The sequence below is a fragment of the Podarcis liolepis genome (assembly GCF_965112155.1).
Source record: "Podarcis liolepis genome assembly, chromosome: 9".
NCBI lineage: Eukaryota > Metazoa > Chordata > Lepidosauria > Squamata > Lacertidae > Podarcis > Podarcis liolepis.
Window position 1 is genome coordinate 75,062,005 of NC_139564.1, and position 8,102 is coordinate 75,070,106.

At 43.0% G+C, this 8,102-nt stretch overlaps 1 long non-coding RNA gene across 1 annotated transcript; it reads left to right on the forward strand.

The window, feature by feature from the left end:
- Nucleotides 1–2,377: 2,377 nt before the first annotated feature.
- On the forward strand, nucleotides 2,378–3,103 carry LOC310686753. Its single transcript, XR_014516092.1, has 2 exons — nucleotides 2,378–2,909; nucleotides 2,974–3,103. It is a non-coding gene; the product is annotated as an uncharacterized lncRNA (long non-coding RNA).
- The last annotated feature ends 4,999 nt before the right edge of the window (nucleotides 3,104–8,102 follow it).

Below are 8,102 nucleotides of genomic sequence, written 5' to 3' on the forward strand. Positions count from 1 at the left end.
CGATTGCAAAGGCTACAGATGACAGAACTCTGGGGGTTTCCTTTTCAACGTGATCAAAAGGTTGCTTGGCTTGGCAAGAGACTTGATACAGATGCTGTATCTGGTTGAAAATTGGCACTTTGAATTTAGGAATCTGCAGCGTTCGGACTTACTATATAATGAATCTCTAATTTATTGCCCCTAAAGGTGTGTGGCGCAGGCATGATGGGATGTTCTGCAGGCTAGTCTCACAACAGCTGCTGCTCAGGCCATGTTCAAAAAAACAACAACCATGACACATATGAGTTATGCAGGATGACTATGGGGAAAGGAAGGGGAGCCTGGAGCTCTAATTGCAGGACTCTATTTTGACAAATTTAAAAATATGTAACATAAATTAACCTATGACTAGCCTGCTTGTTGGAAAACTAAGGATTGGATGGCCTATTGACTTACCCATAGGTATTATGGCTATTTTCCAACCTTTCTCTCTACCCTGGAAATAATCCATATGTATATCTGAAAATAAATTGGAAAGTAATGCAGTGTCTTTTGAAGGTAGAGCGAAACTGATCCCCTTGTCTTAATTTAGAGTCAAGTCAGTATTTAGAAGCTTTCTTGCTGAATGTATGGAAAAACCTTATCTGTCTCCCTCTGTGCACTGACGCACACATACACACTTATCCAGTGGGGTGTCCATTATACTGCATTCAACGCACAGTCCCATTCATGGTGACTGACAGCTTGGAAATCCAGCTGTCTCTGCTTTAATGAACAGAAGAACAAGAAAGGGTTCTAGAGCTGGACATATGTGATATTTGCAAGAAATCTATCATTGACCTGAAATGTCAGTTATTTCCTCAGAAGATAAAGTGTCACCTAGTTTATACCTAGTTACCCAGTTTACTAATAATTTTATCAAGAGTAAAGGTAACGGTAAAGGGACCCCTGACCATTAGGTCCAGTCGTGGCCAACTCTGGGGTTGTGGCGCTCTTCTTGCTTTACTGGCCGAGGGAGCCGGCGTACAGCTTCCGGGTCATGTGGCCAGCATGACTAAGCCACTTCTGGCGAACCAGAGCAGCGCACGGAAACGCCGTTTACCTTCCCGCCGGAGCGGTACCTATTTATCTACTTGCACTTTGATGTGCTTTCAAACTGCTAGGTTGGCAGGAGCTAGGACCAAGCAACAGGAGCTCACCCTGTCGTGGGGATTTGAACCACCGACCTTCTGATCGGCAAGCCCTAGGCTCTGTGGTTTAACCCACAGTGCCAACCACATCCCTTTCTTCAAGAGTAGGAGGTTTAAATTTAAAACACTTCTGCATTTGTCCCTATGAAGGAGCTGTGTGCATGTGGAACCTTCTAAGCAGGACATGAAAGAACTTCTGGGAGAAATTCTACTCTCTTCATAATATAGTTGAGTATTATAAGGTGGGCAAATGTGTACCTTGAAGTCAGTAATCACAAAATTCTGCACCATCACTAATGCAAAATTTTGTTTCATCTGATTTTAAATTCAGATAACATTATTCATCAGATTTTGTCCTTTAGTCCTCTGGCTCATAATGACTCCTCCTTATTTCTATAATCATGCTTTATAAAATGTAATATATAGTTTCATTGCTCTGCTGCACAGTCTTACCTGACATTTCAAGTAGGCATTTTGCAGCATTTGATAATACAAAACATATAGCCTGTAGAATACAGCTGCCATAAGCTCAAAAGCTATACAGAAAGCAGAACAGGAATGTGAATTAAATGTTTCTCCAACGCACATCATTTCCCCTTCTGGTTGTCTCATAGACCATATATGGGAATCTTCTACCGAACAAACCAGCAATAAAAACTCCACGTTGAATAGAGACTTCTGCAGCAACCAAAGGACAATGCTTGTATAATTTAGGGGAGAGCTCTTATTTATTACTGTGAAATTATGGTGCACTTTAAAGTACTCCTTATGTGCAGAGAGCAGAGGAGATTCTTAAGCTATTAACATTTGATCTCCTGCTGTCATTAATCAGGTGCAGAATGTAATCTAAATAATGTGTTTGTACAGTGTTGTCGAAGGGAGAGATTTGCAGCCAGGCTTTGAACTTGCTAGACTTCACTTAGAGACAACTATTTTACTTTTGACAATATCCACTTCTGGCGGATGTTGCTCTGATTATTTTAATTTTATGATGGGATGTTTTCAGTTGAGGTAAAACTTAATTTTTAAACAATCCCGCAAATACTTTCTCTGTTTAATCATTTCCCCGGTTTAGTCATTTTTGGAATTGAGATATTGCAGGTTAGGAATTGGTTTCCTGGAGTTCAAACGCTGAATAAACAAAAGATAGAGAGAGGAGGAGAAGGAGGAGGGAGAAGGAGTGGGGGGAGGTGAAGGCGGAGGTGAGAGAAGAGCTTGTTTAATGTAAAATCTGTCATCTTTGTTTCAAGGGCTATTGCCATTGTTTGAAAACTTAATGTATGCAGGTTGGGAATGAAAAATTCTGTGCTTCTGTATGTCCATTAGGGGAATTTGAATTAGATTCATCCATTAAATCTTCATGAAGAGAATTACTAGTGAACAGATCTGTATTCATGGTGCGTACACTTTCCTGAAAAAAACTAAACTTTTCATGTGTGTGTGTGTGTGTGTGAGTGAGAGAGAGTTTAAACTATTAGGTAAAAGGTACATTTCTGGCTTTGAACCATGTTGGTGCAGTGGTTGGGTTCAGATGACATGACAATGATTCTTCTTTCTGAACTCTCAGTTACTCAAAAAACACCATTGGAAACCCAGAAACAACCAATTATCAACCTGGCTTTGTACCAAAGAGATGGTGATTTTGGACACCAACCAGTTCCTTTCCAAGTGGCTTTTGTGAGGACGAGAAGGAGCTGAACTACAAATCGACATCATGGTGAGGTGATCAACAGCATTATGGTGGGCTCAACAATTTTGGGGAAGGCTGTTGTGATATATATATATATATGAAGGAAGAAGGAAGGCATCTTCATTGGCACCTTGGAAGCAGAATCAATTTTCATCTTGCACTTATGTTCATTGTTGAATACGGTTGCTCTGGAGATCAATGTATTGAAGTGTATCTAATATCTGTATATAAAATCTGCATTTAATCCCTGGTTTGTCTGTATCATTCCTAGGCCTCTGAAGAGGCCTATATCTATATCTGAGTGCCTTCTGTGGTGGGCTGGCGAATATTGAAGTGTCTGGGACTGTAGTGTACCATATGTATCATATACCGTATTTTGCGCCCCATAGGACGCACCGGCCCATACGACGCACCTAGTTTTTTTGGGGGGGGGAATAAAGAATTTTTTTTAATTTCCCCCCCAGGTGCGGGGCTGGAAGAACCAGGTCGGGGAACAGCGGGAAGGCGCGCTCCAACTCCCCACTGTCCCCCGAGCTTGTGGGGCTGGCGATGGGGAGAAGTGCGCTGAGCCCGGGACTGCAGGCAGCTCTGTGCGGCCATCGGGAGCCAGTCTCCTGAGGGTTGCGCAGAGCTTCCTGAAGCCTGGAGAGCGAGAGAGGTCGGTGCACCGACCCCTCTCGCTCTCCAGGCTTCAGCGAAAGCCTGCATTCGCCCCATAGGACGCACACACATTTCCCCTTCATTTTTGGAGGGGAAAAAGTGTGTCTTATAGGGCGAAAAATACAGTACTCTTCATGTTCACAGTGCGCATGGCTTCAGCTCACTTTTGCATTTTCCTCATACCAGTGCAGCAACTCGTCCTCTACCTGCTGAATATTCAGGGCCATCTCCACCCTGCTTCACCGATCATCTATATCAAATCACTAGCTGCACTGGCATTATATGAGTGTTTTCAGGCAGGGAGGAACCTTAGTTCCACTCACAAGTGAATAACCAAGCGAGATATGCTACCACCTAGAGTTTTTGGAAATACTAAAGGTTCAGAAAGCAAGCAAGTAGGCAAGCTCCACCTCATCTCAGGCACGTTGACTGAGAAAGCCCTGGCCCTCGTTGCCACCTAGAACATCAGGGGGACATGGAGCATTAGTATTATTATTAAATCAAACATACATTACCATCAATATCCTTAATTATGAATAACCCATAGTAAAAAGTAAGAAATATATGCTCCAAGTAAGGTTATAATTAATCAGTAACAGTATGGAAAACACCAGAGAGCAGTTTGGTCCAAGGCAGTTTGTAGGCTGGCTGATTTGCCTCAAGGTTCATCTGCATCAGTTTCATTCCCCTCATTCACTATTGGGATTTTGTTTAATTTTGTTATTTGGGAAGAAGTGAATGGAATTTGCAGACATCCCAGCCTTTCCAGAGTGGATAAAGCCAACTGAACTACAGGCAAATCAGTCCAGAGGATTTTGCATTGAGCACCTTTACATTTTTATTCCCACCCCCCAAGGAAACATCCGTAACTTCACCCTTTCTTGAGGGCACGAATCTGGCCAAATTTCAGAAGGATGGCTGCTGTGGTTTTGATACAATGTCAGCCATTACGGTTTGGTTCCGTTTTTACCTACCCCAGTCTAGTATTTTGTGAGTAATTGGTCTGAAAATTGGTGTCCCCAGGAAAAAACATTGAGCTAAAAACAATTAAATCCAGAGGCTTTTATGCTAGGCATCTTTATAGTTTATATTGGTATGGGAAGGATTAAAAAGGATTCACTTTGGGAGTAAATTCATTCCCTCTAATTAAAAGTTTGATCTGTTGGTCGCAACAGAACTCCTCCTCCAATCTCTTCCCAGTCTAGTGTTCACTGGCTCCCATCTTGGTGTTATTTGATGTGGCTTATGAGGGAAGCTTAAAGCCATTACTTTCAGAAGGTGCATAGCATTTTGGGGAAGTCTGGGTCACTGAGATGCTGCCCCAAGGCACTTGAGGGCTCCCCACTTAGACTTGTGCTACCTCATGCAGAACCTGCTTTGCTTTTGACAAGTCAAAACTATTTCCCACGCACCCCACTTCAGCTCAGGATTCAGAAATCATCCAAATCCTATGAACATCCCCAGAAATCTTACCACAAAGAGGGCTTGCTCACTTTGTATGTAGTGAGGCCAGGGTTGCAAGCGGGATTGGTCTCATTGCTCACTTAACTCAAACGTTATTTCCTTATCCAACACTGTAAACCTTCCACTGGCCGGCAGAAGAAGCAGAAGTCTATATTCTGTTAAAAGATTTCCTCTGCTTTCCCCTCCTTTTCACTGTTCCATCATAAAACCATTAGTACTTTGCAAACTCTTCTAATTATCATGCAGCTCATGATGCCCCCTGTCTTCTAATAACCTGTCCCTGGAGTCCTCCAAACCTATGACTGGTTCTTTCACAGCAGCTTAGCTAGCTATAAGTACTGCATGAACAATTTTGAAATTCAGGCTGGCTTCACTGACCGCCGTCTGAGGAGAACTGGTCCTGAGAGAATTATCTCTTCAAAATAGACCCCATAGATTGACTTCTGTTTATTTGCAGACAGATGGAACAGAGGAGCCTAGTGAGCCATTGCCAGCAGAGCTCTGTGAAGCCCAGGCTGTGCCAAACGAAGTCGATCGTATAGTAACAGACAGGAGAGGAGAGGCCAGTGTGAAAATATAAGGGTAATCTTGTTGACCCTTTCTTTGACTTTTTGAGTTAGGCCTTGGCCATTAATGTGGTGCAGGAAATGAGGTGAGATTAGAGGAGTAATTTCTAAACATTGTGCTATGAAAGAACTGCAAAATGAAACAATTAAAGGCTACAGAGGCCCAAAGGATCTCTCCGCAGAGGAAGGAGGCTGCCTGCTGCCTCTCCACAGGATCCATTTTTTCTTGCCTCCTTTCAGCTGCCCTTTTACTGGAGTAGAATAAGTCCCCTTTATCCCTAAGTCAGGTGTGTTTAGATCATTCATGCTACAATTCTGTACCCATTTATCCAGGAGTAAGTCTCATTGAACTTAGTGGGATTACTTGTGAGTAGATCATACCCTCCAAGTGTTCTGATTTTCCTGGGACAGTCACGGAATTACGAAAGCCATCCTGGTTTCTGAGTTGATCCCAGAAGGTCCCTCTTTTCCCTATCTGTGCTGCTGATGGCAAGCTTGGGCAGGTGGATAAACCGGCATTTGTCCTGAGCGGTGGCAGCAGCAGTGGCGGCTGCAAGGGATCCTGTTGCCACTCCATGGCCTCTCTCCGTGACTGCACCCTAAAATTATATAACACCTCCTTACGTTATTCATTCTACATGAGACTAACACTTAACTATGATGTCACTTGCTGAAAGAGTATCTAACTGACACCATGACAGCTAGCAATGTTTTTCACAGATTTGCCTTAAATCATTTGGGGGACCATGTCTTGCTTCTAAGGTAAGAGCCATCCTATCATTTAAGTGAATATTGGAGGGGGGACTGAAGTAGGGCAAAGCAGGGGTCTGGATCCTGATGTCGCCCATCCTGGTGCACCACTTTGAAAGATGGATGGGCCTGATCACCTGTCAAACATCACCACGGCATCAGGTGACCTCCCCCCCCCCTTGTAGCACTGTCTTCAAGCCCCACCTTCAGCAGGGATTGCTTACTACACTGCACTCTTAGTTGGAAACTGGAGCATAGACAATCCAAGCAGGTTGGAAAATCACTGCCGATCACCTGACCTGCCCTGACGTCATTTGGTTCACTAGGGAGCTCCAATGTGGGAGTTCTTGGGTGAAACCAATCCAGTAAGGCTTTTCAAATGTAAGAGACGCCAAAGCCAGTTCCCAAAGAATGATTAGGAATGCATTTTAAGGGCTTCTCCAGACTAGTGTTTTAATGTGACTGTATTCTGGACACAGTAATCGTGCATTAGTGATGCATTTAGGTTCAGATGAGGCTTGTCAACCTGGAAAGTGAGCCCATGCAGGAAATAAAAGACTCTGGTCCTAAACCTTCGCTGCCTTGCAGGATATCTTTGGAAGAAGAAAAGGCTCAGGAGTAAACCCTATGCAAATCCAGAGTCCCTAAAATGTTTGAATGGCATCTTTATGTTTCCTTCTGGCAACTCCAGAGGCCTGCTTTCCTTTGGACCATAAATTGAGGCTGAGAGAGAGGCGTTGTTGCTTGGGTAGCCCAGGTCCTCCGCAGACACTGCCCAGGCCTGTGCCTCGGAGAGGTCACTTTAGTGCTGGCAATGCAGTGAATGGACATCACCCCCGGACAGTGGCAGACCTACATTTTTGAGTCCTGAAGCTTGAACTGTCATGGGGGGGGGCCCTTCACAGCCACCTATGAGGTCCTGGTAACCACTGTTATGATCTTCAATGGGGTGGCTCCACAACAGATTACCACACTTTTACGATGTCTGTGCCACTGACTCTCAAACTTTGGGATTGTTGAAATATATGCAACAAAAAATATCAATCAATGTGACTCAGGTTAGGTCCACTAGACCCAAAATTGTTAAGCAATGTGGACTAAGTCGCTTTCCATAGGTAATAAACAATAACTTTGCTTATTACCCTGCTCTTCTTTGCTCTCAGAAAATATTCATAATTTCCTAAGCTTTGGTGAACTGAAATTAATTATCTTATTTCTGCTAGTAGTATTTGTTTGTTGCATAATTCTGGGTCACTAGGGAAACCCAGCCAGATGGGCGGGGGTATAAATAATAATAAGTTGTAGTTGTAGTTTTACAAAAAATTAAATTCAGTGCATATTAAGTCACACATTTTGACTCTCCAATAGTAGAAGCCTTGGAAATTTAGATATATTTAGATCATCTAACTAGCTTGGATTATTTTCAAACACACAAGTTTTCCATGAAGTGAACATCCACCAAGAGACTAATTGCCACCATCCCATCTATTTTCAGAATGCTTGTGCTAATTGACGGGCAGACTTAAAAGCTGAATATTTCTTCTACCGGATAGGACAAAATGTAGGATCTTTCCAGCCCACCTCACAAAAGACCTTTCATTTGGTAACATCAGTAGCAAAATGCATTTCCTATTTAAAGAAGATAAATTTCCCTGACTCAATTTAATCTGTTTAGTTTCCACATCTACTCTTGTTTTAAGCATGAAGGAGGCTGAATAGAAACTGAAAACTCCTGAATGAGACCTATTGCTGAGCAGATATGGTTATGAATGGATTTGTGGCTACCCCAATTACGTACATAAA